A 12,297-nucleotide genomic window follows, 5' to 3' on the forward strand; every position below is an offset into this window, starting at 1 on the left:
CATGGTGTGGACTCTCTGAGCAGTCCTCTAAGGGATAGGCATTTTTACTTTATTATGAATGTGATAAAAGTGAGGTTAAGGGAAAGGAAGCCACATGCCCAAAGACACTTAAAGCAGAGCATAGGGTGGATTTCTTTTAAAAGGCAACAAATTCTTCCCATCCACGCACACACAGGGCTTTGCAGCCTCTCTTTGCTGCTCCTTTCATCAGGAAGTAGAGTCTCTCTCTTTTGAGTCTCAGCTGGCCCTTGCAGTACATTAGCAAGTGTGCCCCAGGATGGAGTCGGAAGTGTCTACAGGGGGAAGTCTGCTCCCTCTGCCACTGGGAACACTGAGATCCCTCTGGAAGAAGCCCGGGCTAGCTGCCTTCAGGACGCTAGACTATGCCGACAGCCATCACAGCTGCGGTCTGCTTTCAGATGTGAGGTTTATTACAATTCGGGTATGGTGAGGCTAATCAAGCAGTACATGACAGCCACTGAAAAGAAAGTTACCCACAGTTCGCAAGAGGAGGAGGCTCGCGACAGCCACAGGGGACCACATGGGGAAGCAGGCAGAGGAGCCAGAGGAAAACACGAAGGGGACACTGTCCATGGCTTCTTCCATGGGAAGGAGCAGGCAAGGTAGAGGAAGCCAGTTTAGGATTGGTCGGTTTGAATAATTTCAGTGGCTCTGGGACATAGGGGCTGTCCCTGGTTGTCTGGCACCTCTCACAAAGGAGATGGTGAGGAGGAGTATGGGCTCTTGGTTTCTACGTCAAAGGTGAGCCCTTGTAGGAAAGTCTCTGGAAATATAGGTTAACTCTGGGAGGGCAGTCCGTTGCAAGGCCCCAAGATGTCAAACCATCAAAAATACAGAAAGGGGCTCCTTGGTGGCTCAGTCAGTTAAGCGTCTGTCTTCAGCTCAGGTCATAGTCCCACATGGGGCTCCCTGCTCAGTGGGGAGTCTGCTTCTCCCTCTGCCCCTGTCCCTCTCTTGCACATGCTCTCTCTCTCAAAAAGATAAATAACATCTTTTTAAAAATACAGAAAATAAGAAGGCATGATTAATACACTGTTCCAACTGAGGACCCGGGGGTGTGAGTGAGGCCACTCCAGACCATTCAATCCCAGCCAAACCAGCCAAACCACAGACTTGTGGAGGAAGAATAAATCCTTTTAAGCTGCTGATTTGGGGAATGTTACACAGCAAACACTAACTGAATCAGAGGATGACCCAAAACTGGCCTCTGACTTGCCCCAGCATGTTCCACTCCCCCTCCTGGAGAGGTAGAGGGGAGGGCAATTTGGGGTACGGAGAAGGGATTACCAAATCAGGGCCTAGGCTGCCAGGGGCAGGCATGCGGGAAAGGTCTCTGTACAAGGAAACACAGACATCCGAAAGCTCAGGGGAAAAAGTGTTCCCACCGCCTCAGAACATCAGCTCTGTGCAAAGTAGTGACAGCAGGGTCACATGGGAGAGATATCCCATGCCTCACTCCTCAGGATGATGGCTCCACTTGAGACAAAACCACCAACATTGCCAAGAGGGCCAGAGGTCAAAAACAGGCAGCAAGTTATGTGTCTACTCAGGAGAGACATCTAGACCCAGAGGGGTTCCTCATCCTCTGCTCAAGCTGTCCCTCCTGCCAGTGGCTGTCTGATGCGCAGGATCCAGGAGGTGAGAGCAGCAGCTCAGGGAACCAGGACCAGGCAACACTCACAGGCGGACACATAAGAATGTGTGAACTTGACAACCTGTCAGAGTGGGGCAGGAGGCAGGGACGGATGGAGGAGGGAGCAATGGGGTGCGGTTGAGGGAGCGCCAAGTGAGGAGAGCCACTTGGGTTTGGAGTCCCAGTGGTCCCTGTGTGTGTTACCTGAGGCAGGTCAGATTTAACCTCTCTGAGCCTCAGTTTCCATACCTGCAGAAGGGAGATGGTTAACCTCGCTTCACCCAGCTTCACAGGTCTGTTGCTTCCCATGAGATGACAGCAGTGATGATGGTGATGAAGACGGTGATGGTGACACTGAAGAGGATAAGCTGCTCCCGTATACTGGAGACTCATGTTCCTGGCACCGCTAAGCACTTCACAGAAGGCGTTTCAATGAACTGCCATAATGATCTTATAAGGGGCCTTACTGTTATTTCTATTTTGCAGATGAGGAAACCAAATCTTAGACAGGTTATGTAACCTTTCCAAAGTCATGGCTTGTCCTCAGTGGAGGCAGGATTTGAACCAGGAGCGGCTGGTTTTACAGCTCAAGGTCAGGGGGAGCTGCTGGTTCTAGTCCTGCCCCGGGTGAGCACCAAGCGGAGGAACAGCTGCTGATGGCCTGCCTCCCACCAACTGTGCTCAGGGAACCAGGATCAGGCAACACTCACAGGCGGGCACATAAGAATCCCCTGGCTGCTTATCACCTCAGAGAAAGCATCCCCCTTGGTTCCACTTCTGCCCCTCACAGCTCTCCTGAACACCAGGCAGCCCCCACAGTCTGCAGCCCCTCTCATCTCAGCGAGGGAAGCCACCGGCAGGGGCCGAGGTCTAGGCCGGTGTGGGGAACCGGGAGCAAGGAGCTGAATGAACCTCATGTCTTTGAGGAGCTCAGCAAACATGTGACACGGATTCCAGATTACCCACATTCTTCCTTTTGGGGCAGGTATGTGAATGACCCTGAGCGAAAGGTCACTGAAGAAAAAGACCGAACAGAGAGACTGATGCTCAAGTTCTCCTCTGAAAATAGCCCCTGGACACCTGGGGATAACAGTCATCCCTCTCACACTCTACCAGCTCTGGGGCAACTAATTACCCCACTATTTTAGGCCAACCTGGGCCCATTCAGGAACTGGTCCCAAGTGTGACTCAGGGGGGTCAGGAAGACCCCCACTGAAAGTTGTCCTTTCTGCATCTTGTCAGAGCAGTGAAATCCCTCTGGCAGATAGCTAGTCTTGGGTTTTAAAAGAAAGGTTTACAAGAGAGGTTTCCAAGTGTTTTTGGTTCACGGTCCCCTTGGTATCACTGGTGTTTTTTCACAGTGCCCTTAGGCCAAAAGAAAGGCCTAACAGTTCCATTTATGATGCAGTTAGATCCAAGCAACTTAGTAAGTTCTTGGGTTCTGGCAACAATAAATAATACACAGAAATTAAAAGAAAGATAATCTTTTTATTTTATTCTTAAGGAACCACAATTTCTTCCCAATGGGACATGTGTGCCTGTTGGGCACTGCACAAATTCTTGAGCCTTGCAATCTGATAGGACACTGCCACCTTCGATTCCTGTTCTACATGGATTTTTACTGGCTCTCACTTTTCATCACTGCAGATACTGAAAAGCCAACTTGCAAAGATATGATGTCATCTAAAGGAATGCAGAGTGGTGTGGTTCTCCCTTACCTATGGGGTTGGAGAGATACCATGCACTGCTGTTTCCTCAAGTTTTCAAAATAACTGACTGCACTCCTGTAAGTTCCCAGCCGTACCCTGGGCACTTTGCAACATATGGGAACTGCATCTTAGTAGGTTACAAGTCAGACCAGCAAAATGCAAGGGTCTTTGATTCTACAATACAGGGTAGGGGCCTGGGAAACCCAGGGAGGCAAAGAGGTGCTTGGGGGAGGGAGGGAGTGAAGGGTGATGGTGTAAAAGAGGCCAGAAGAGCCTAAATGTCATTTAATTTTGGCGATTCTTTCCCCTTTGGTAAAAGGTTCTAACCACGGCCATGTCTTCCTGCCTCCTTTAAAGATTATCACAAGTTCAAATGAGGTGATGGGTTTGGTGGTGTTTTATGAACTATAAAGCTTGGACCCATTTTGGGATATTACAGTCAATGCACTTCCTCCCCCATAGAAATCACTGGAAGGACCCTTTATCACGAATGTTTCACGTACCCCCAGCACTTTGAGGGAACGTGGCAGATTCTAAATGAAGCTCCAACCATATTTTGTTTCTTTTAGATAATACCTCGCTGGTTACTTAACCAGGTTTGCAGCAGGCTTCTGAGAGAGCTGGTGCTGTCTCAAAGGCAAGGTGAGAGCCAATTTCAACGGCCAGCAGGGTCACCGAGGGAAGGAAAACACAACCCTGAATGCAGGCAAAGCACCCCAGCACATTCAGAAACCCTCCACACAACTCCATCAACTCTGTGCCCGGCTTTCCTCTTGATTACATGGGTTTCCTATCAAATATGAATGAAGAGGAGGTTGACTGTATTAGAAAATTAATCACGTAGGGTGGCAGCTGCCAGAGCCATTCATAACCTTAATTGCTTTTGCATGCATTCTCTGGAAAGCAATTTCGGGTTTGTCAAGAATTAGGAATGAGGACTCCCTTTGGATACTTACAGAGTCAGGCGCAAGACGGGGCCTGGCGGCACACGGGAAGTGTGGTTCTCAGAGTATGTGTGCTCCAAGGCCTGTAAAGATACTTTGATCTGGCCAACAAACTCGGAAGAGAATGCATTCTTTAAGAAGAATCCGTTGGCCCCACTTCTGAGTTGAGATTTTCATAGATGGTTGCCAAAAGTTACCCAGGTCATGAAGAATTTCAAACTAAAGGGAACTATTATATAATCCCTACAGCCAACATATGATGTTTACAGTCTCAAAAGTACTGGGAAAGGTAAGTGGGAGCAGTCTGAACGCAGTGGCATTACGGCACTGAAAATGCCACGAATTCTAGGGTTCTGGGAGAAAGGAGGAGGCTGCACATCTCCCCTCAGGAGAATAAGAGGAGCGTCTTCTTGTGAGCACAGGATGGAGTCTTGAGCACAGACTTCTGGAGCCACTTCCTTTTTTTAAAATTTAATTTTATTTATTTATTTGTCAGAGAGAGTGCAGGCGCACACAAACAGGGGGAGCGGCAGGTAGCTGAGCAGGGAGCCCGATGCAGGACTTGATCCCAGGACCCTGGGGTCATGACCAGAGCCAAAGGTCGAGGCTTAACCAACTGAGCCACCCAGGCATCCCTGGAGCCAGTTCTAAGAGATGACAAGAGTCAGTCACCTGAGTTGAGAGAGACCTCTCTGAGGCCCCCGTAACAGATGTTGGGTCACAGAAGAAAGATGTGACTCTGCCCTATCCCCAGGGTCTGGGGTCAGGCATATCTGGGGTTCAAGTCCCACCTGGCCTTGAGCAAGTTGCTTCCTTGTGCCCTCAGATGCCTCATCTGCAAACTGGAGGCAATACTCCCTAGCAGGGGCTAAGTTCCAGCATAGTGACATAGGAGGCAGAGCTCCAAAGTCATAACATCTGTACAGAAAACTTATTTTCCTCTCTGGTTCTGGGCCCAAACAGTCATGGATTCATGAGCCACCCCTGATCATCAGTCTTTTCATCTCCTCCTGCTCGGATGCTGCCTTCCTCCCACAGTTCTCCAGCTCTGGGGAGCCGAGGCGGGGATAAAACCCAGCCTGTGGATCCAGGAGGCTGTGTGTGGGGCCTGTGAGGGTTTAACCAAGACCTCCGGTAAACCTGATACTGTCCAAAGGTAAAGAACACTATCTAGATGTACCTAAAGCCCAGCAAAACATCCAAGCGAAAAAATCCTACAGAGACACATTATTTCTGTTAGTTTCATGGTTCTCAAACTTGGCCACCCAGTACTCACCTGAGGAGGGTCTTAGGTGACTGAGGCTGGAGACCACTGCCACAGAACCTGATTTAACAGAGACCCACGGTGTTCTAAGGGGCAGCAAAGTCTCAGAGGCACTGAGTTAGAAGCACGTGAGGTGTCTGGTCCCCTCTTCTCTGCCACAAGGTAGCTGCTGAGGCAGTGCCACCAGACTCAAGGACCTCAAGAGGACAGTGTGCAAACAAACTGACTCCACATTAGGTAGAAATGCCCTGCCGAGCTGGCTTGTTTCAGACCATTACTTAGCCCTGGCTGAATAGGGCCGGTAGTTCAGAGTTCCACTGGCTCCAGGGGAAGAGGGGTTTCGTCGATTTCCCCAGACTGGAGGACAGCACCGGGCACTTCGGAGGGGCTCCATAATTATCAGCTGAATCAATGAATGAATGAGGGCACGGGACTGAGACTGGGGTATGGGCTGACTGCACCCTTCCGGTGAAACCACATTCTGGAAAGACCAAAAACCTCTCAAGCCCCCAAAAGATAGACTTCCAAGTATCTCTAGGTGGCTGGCCAGCAAAGTCCTCAGGGTCAGGACCCTCGACAGAGCTCAACTCACACCAGGTGTGGCATATACACCGGGATGTCACCCATTCCGTCCAGCTGCAGTCCGCCTAGTTCAAGCTGTGTGCTACGGCGCCTTGTGGCTTCCCAAGATCCTCCAGGGTCTTCATGGAGGGGGTGGGGCTGAAAGGGGGAGACACCCCGCCCTCCACATCCCATCACCTGAGAGCGCCCTCTGGCTACCTGTTTATATCATCAGCTCCAAGTAGGTTTCCACTAAAAGAAAGTATTTTGTTTTATTTTGTGTTTAAAGTCTGAAACAGCCCTAACTAGACTGTTTCGATAGATGAGTAAATTACACTTCCTTCATCAAGGCTGAGTACTTGTCTCCCAGCTGAAGGGAAAGAAAGCTACTCACGCCAAGGTAGCTTCCAGAGGGATGCTTCTGCCGGGTGCGATGTGTGCCCACAGAGTCTCTCAGTCCAAGAAAAAGGAGGGCCCGACGCCAATTCCCGGATGCTCCACATTCCTACAGCCTCAGCAATTCCTATCTTGTTGGTCCACACAGGAGACTTGGGGAGTACGAAATGGGACGTCATCACTCCTCGGCTCAAACTGCCCAAAGACTCGTCACAGAAAATCCCGAGGAAAATGGGCCCGCATTGCCTTGCGGATGGGGTCCCAGCCCACAGGGGGTCCCGCCAGCCTTGCTCACCCTGCCACGGAGGCAGCAGTAGGAACATGTGATATATGTTAAGAAAATCTTGACTTGAACTTCAAATATATAGAGCCTGGGTAGTAGTGATAATAACCAATGAGACGAGCCATTTTCTCCATTAGACTCAAAGCTTGTTAAAGAGAAGCGACTCTTCCTTGTGTTTTCATTCCCAGAGCCTAACACACAGTAGGTGACTCACAACCGCTGTTGTTTCACTGAATTTTATAAAGGTCACTTCACATGTCGACAATTCTAGGAGAGAGATATTGCCTTCAACTGTATTTGATAATCAGGGAGACTGAGAACCAGAGAACATGGGTGATGCCCAAAAGACAATTAGCTGCAAATGGAGAATCTTGGTCCATGCCCTAAATTCCTGCAAAAGCCTAAGCATTTTGGGAAGAGTCAAAAGAAAGTACCTCCAAATGCTTAGTCCTCTAAGGACAGGAGTTCACCTCTGTGGCCCTAAGGGCTCTAGTGAGAATCCCACATCTGCGAAGACACAGGGGAACTATTTTCTATGGGCTCTTGGCCCAGAGGGATGAAGTTCTTTCTAGGGTTTCTGTAAGAGCCCAGCATCCTGCCTCCCCCTGACCTGTTTCCAGCTCTGAGTCACGCTTGTCAGCGTGTTCCCAGTAATCAGACCGGCGCCGTCGGCAGCTGGTGCCCTGACTCACCTGGGGAAACAGAAGAGAACTTGGCTGCCCTGCTTTAGCTCCTCATCCTTTCACATCAGTGAGGAGCGGGACATTCACCATAAGACCCTGAGGAGTGCCCCAGAGTTTGGGCAGGGCCTTTACTAAGGTGAAAAATTTGGACTGTCCAGGAAAAGGTCCCAGGTCTGTGCCACCCAAATGCCTAATAATAAAACCCAACTAATAGGCTCCAGAGTTACACCCTAAAATAGGCGTGAACAGGTCCCAACGGGAGACACATGGTGACAGAGCTGGGGTATGGTCCCTGCAGCATTCACAGGCATCACCTACAGACAAAAGGACATGCAGTGGAAGGAGGGGACACCTTGTCGTCCTGCGTGCTTCTTTTTAAGGGCATGAGAGCTCTTCCCGCCTTACAGAACAGCAACAGAGGCAGGTGCCTAAACCAGCCTCTGGAAGGAGACGTGGGGCCACCGTGACTGACTCATGCGAGTCAGGATTTGTCCCTGGAGTGGGGGACGGCTCACTCGTTTCCTGAACCCTCAGCCCCAGGGGCAAGATGGACAACGGAGCAAAAGACAAAGAGGAGGACGCCAACAACTCTTCCCCAAACAGCCACCAATTTCTCCTACAAAGTTCAATCACTCTACTACTTGCCGATCCCACGAGTAATCGTAAAACAGGTGCGGTGGCACGGGCCAAATCTTACAACTGAACAAGAAGGAAAGAATCAGGAGGCAAATGGGTCGCCTAGGTGGCTCAGTGGATTAAGCCGCTGCCTTCAGCTCAGGTCATGATCTCAGGGTCCTGGGATCAAGCCCTGCATCGGGCTCTCTGCTCTGCGGGAAGCCTGCCTCTTCCTCTCTCTCTGCCTGCCTCTCACCAACTTGTGATCTCTGTCAAATAAATAAATTAAATAAATCTTAAAAAAAAAAAGAATCAGGAGGCAAAAATATATGCGCACAAGGACTGCAGCACACAGTGATGTCTGTGTGAGGACAATGCTGGGAGACTGTGTGTCAGGATGAAATTAATTCACAGATGGATTAAGACTAATATAATTTTCCATCTTCTGAACACCCTGTCATGTTAGAAAATATTAATAATTACAACAATGTGAATAATTAATAAAACAAAAAATATTAATAATTACAACAATGTGAATAATTAATTTAAAAAAAAAAAGGCCCCACTATCGGCCAGGCTGAAGTATGGTCGAGATACTGAAATGCAAGCAGAGTGTGGATATTCTAGCCTAGTTCAAGGCCCACAGAGATTCTACTCAGAGCCACGCACTGCGTTGGAGGGAATGACTTATTTCTCAAGGTGAAATGCTAAGCATCTGGGCATCTCTCTAAATAAAACTGAGTTTGTTTTTTGTTTTAGCCACAGCATGTTAAAACAACAACGATAATAACAACAAAAAACCTTGAAAACATGAAAACAAAACAAAAAACAAAAAAACAAAAAACATGAAAGAAGTGTTATGTTTCGGGTGGGCAATCTGACAATAAATATAGGCTACTGGGTCCACCCAGAATTCATCTTGAAGGTCTGGAACTGGGAAAGGCAATCTTCGATAGAAGATTAGTGCTTATCTTCTATAGCAACAGGGGCTGAGGCCAGTGTGCTACTGGGTGCCGGAGACAAACGTGGGTTTCGCAAACCAGCATGGAATCTGAAGTCTCAAGTGCAGATGTTCTGCTGGTAGATGTTGGTTCTTACTGGGGCAACTTTTTGAAGCAAGACCTCAGGGTAGATAGCAGATTTTACACATATACCAAGCAAAAGTTAATAATGGCCCTGGACAGCTCTTACTGGTCTTATAATCAAAAAGGATTTCTCTAAAACAAAGACGTTGATTGCCCCCAGCAAGACCCAGCTTAGGAAAGGCGTGAGGGCCAGAAGATGGCTGGCTTGCACTGCCAGTCACAGTCCCTTCCACACTCATAAGAACCCTGGATGTGTGCTAGATGGGTGACATCCCTCGGAGAGTCCTCTTTTCTCTGTTTCTAGTAGGATGTAGCAGCCACACGTAAAAGATAATGCCGACACTAACGACATGAATTATGTCACATAAGAGGTCCAGAGCTGAGGGAGCAAACACGGCTCCCCAATCACGTCATGCAGGATGTGGATTCTCTCCATCTTCCTGTTCCAGTGTTTAAAGCCTGGACTTCGCCTTTAAACTCACTCCCCTCATGTAGCAAGACAGTGGCCCTCAGTGTGGCATCACATCCTCACATGGTAACATCCAAAAGAATAGTCCTCCCATTCCTGGGTCTGTCTCCTGACGATAAGGAAGCCTTTCCCGGGAACAACCACCACACTTGCTGTCCAGGCTCCTTGACAATACTTGATCCCATCTTGATCCCGCATGGTTCTACCTATGGTGGAGATCCTTGCAGCCACCTGGCTGGCCTCACTCATCCAAAAACACTCCAGCTTGTCAGTATCCTCCAAACATAAGAAAGCAGAACCCGATACCCTAGTAATGGTGTAGCCAAATCAGAAAAGAGGTGGACTTCCCCTTCTGTAAATGTTAAAGTAATCCCAAATCACACTAATTGTCCAAGAAACCACTTCAGTGGCTAATTATGTTGAATTTACCAGTTTGCCACAAGCACTGGATTTGAAGTCAGCCAGAGGCAGGTTCAAATCTCAGCTGAGCCACTTGTTAGCTTGCTGTGTTACCCAGAACAAGTCAGATCACAGCTCTCTGAGGGTCAGTTCCCTCCTCTCTAAAGCACCAATCAGGATAAAGACTGATAGGAGTATTGTGAAGACTTGATTAGAAGAAAGCACATTCAAAGAACCGAGGACAGAATATGAACTCAACAATGGGAGCCATGACTGCTGTTACCATTAAAAACATGAACCCCTAAGTTGTTTTTCTGCATACTGTGCCTCTGCCCCTTACCAACACCATGGACGGAGAGTAGAGGGGTCACAGTGTCAGAGATAGAAAAAACTTAGCCTGGGGGTTATTTCTCAGCTCCAGTGGAGTCATACAGAGAACTTTCCAAAAAAAAAATCATCTCACAGGCCCAACCACAGACCACTTTAATCAGGATCTCTGGGGACAGAGTGTAGGCGCCTGTTTTCTCAGACCAGTCTCCCCGAGGTACAGGGGAGCACGGGAGGCCCAGAGTAGTGAAGCGATTCTCTGATGTCTTCCAGTTTGATACTGTGGCATCAGCCCTGTGTTTCAGGTATCAGAGCATCTTAGGGACTCTGATTCTATTAGCCAAGGCCAAGGTCCCTCCCAGCTAATCCACGGGTTTGATTGGCTTGTTTTCCCTATCCTCACCCAGCTTCTTCCGGACTTGATGTTTCAGACTGGAGGAGGCATTGGGGCCACTTTGTGTGATGGACAGAAATGGGCAAGATGATGGGAAGCATTCCAGGATGCAGGAACAGAGGGGCTACTCACCTCTGTCCGAACGCTCCCAGTCTTCTCCTCGTGTCCCGGCCCAGCTCCCTGAAGTCCAGCACACGCTGTTCTCCCAGGAAGAAAGCATTTCCTCGCCCTGGCTGGTTCCTACTAACCCCCCACCTATCCCCTGCCTCAGCCTCTGCACCAGTCAGAGGGCCCAGAGAACATTCAGTAATTCAAGCACTCTGTGCCTGGGGCTCTGCTAAGGAACGGTCTGACTGATCTAACTGAGCGGAAGGCCGACACGGCACCTGCCCTCATGGCGCAGTCAGTCCGGGAAACGTCCTGCTTCCAAGAAGAGGCCACCAGCCGGAACCTCAAGTCAGACGCCAAACTGTTAGCCAAGGGAGGGACTGCCCTCCTTGTGGGGCACACACCAAACAGACAAGCGGTGCCCGCTGAGGTCCGGGGAAGCCGTGGAGTTCGGGGCAGGCTCCCCGCAGAGGAGCATTTAGGGATTGATTCATTTTTAGCTGTAGAAAGCTGGTTACAGAAGGTTCCCTCGAGTTCAGCAGTGTGGTCACTGGAGCAAAGCTGTTGCTGATTGGCCGACTTTCAGCGGGGGAGAGAGACAGCACTGGGAGCTGTTGCTGACTGGCTGTTTGCAGGACGATCGCCGGTGTGACGCTATTGCTCATTGGCTGTTAGCAGCACCGGTCCCTGGTGTGAAGCTGTCACTGATTGGCTGACTGTAGCAACGTTGTTACCGAAGCCTGGGCTGAGTGTGCAACAGGTGTGGAAAGATAACCTGTGTACTGCAGGGAACTCTAGCCGAAAATAGCCAGTGTTTTCTTTTCTTGATGTTGGCACGTTAGATGGTTTATTTTACCCAGTTCCCCCTCTGGGTTCATTATCCCCCAATTCTGAGTTCCAAAAAGGGGGACTGTCCCATCCCTAATCCCAAGAAGTTCATAACACAGGTTAGGAATTCAGGACACACTCCTAAAAATGGAACAGTGGTGCCAGGTTTGGTGTTCACTTAGCAAATGAACTCCATAGTATGAGGTCTATCGGTGTTTTAGCCTATGTGGAACCACTTGGGGGGGTGGGGAGGTTGCTAAACTCCAGACCAAAAGGAGAAGTGTCAAGAACAAAAGACCAAAATAAAATAAGCCCTCTGGAATTGAATCATCTCCAAATGTAAAGCTGACAGAGACCCACCCCGAAGTGTGTGTGCACCAGCCTCCTCATTTAAATGGTAAGAAAACCTGATTCCCAGAGGAGGTAACTGATACACTCATGTTCACATAGCATGTTACTTAACAAAGTGGGAGCCGAGTATCCTGACTCCTGGTCCTGTGCTCTTTTACTGAAACCTACTGCCCATGCACAGGGACAAAGAAGCTGGCTGCTTTCATTTAGGGTGATGGGGAAAGGGG

At 49.3% G+C, this 12,297-nt stretch overlaps 1 protein-coding gene across 1 annotated transcript in view; it reads right to left on the reverse strand.

Annotated features, from left to right (window-relative positions):
• The window catches only part of OXTR (oxytocin receptor), a 108,976-nt gene extending 97,558 nt beyond the window's left edge, over positions 1-11,418 (reverse strand). The window contains exon 1 of the mRNA XM_032326083.1: positions 10,916-11,418. The gene's annotated coding sequence lies outside the window, so the exon portion shown is untranslated. The remainder of the gene's footprint in view (positions 1-10,915) is intronic.
• Between the last annotated feature and the right edge of the window lie 879 nt (positions 11,419-12,297).

Source organism: Mustela erminea, chromosome 1, assembly GCF_009829155.1.
Source record: "Mustela erminea isolate mMusErm1 chromosome 1, mMusErm1.Pri, whole genome shotgun sequence".
Lineage (NCBI taxonomy): Eukaryota > Metazoa > Chordata > Mammalia > Carnivora > Mustelidae > Mustela > Mustela erminea.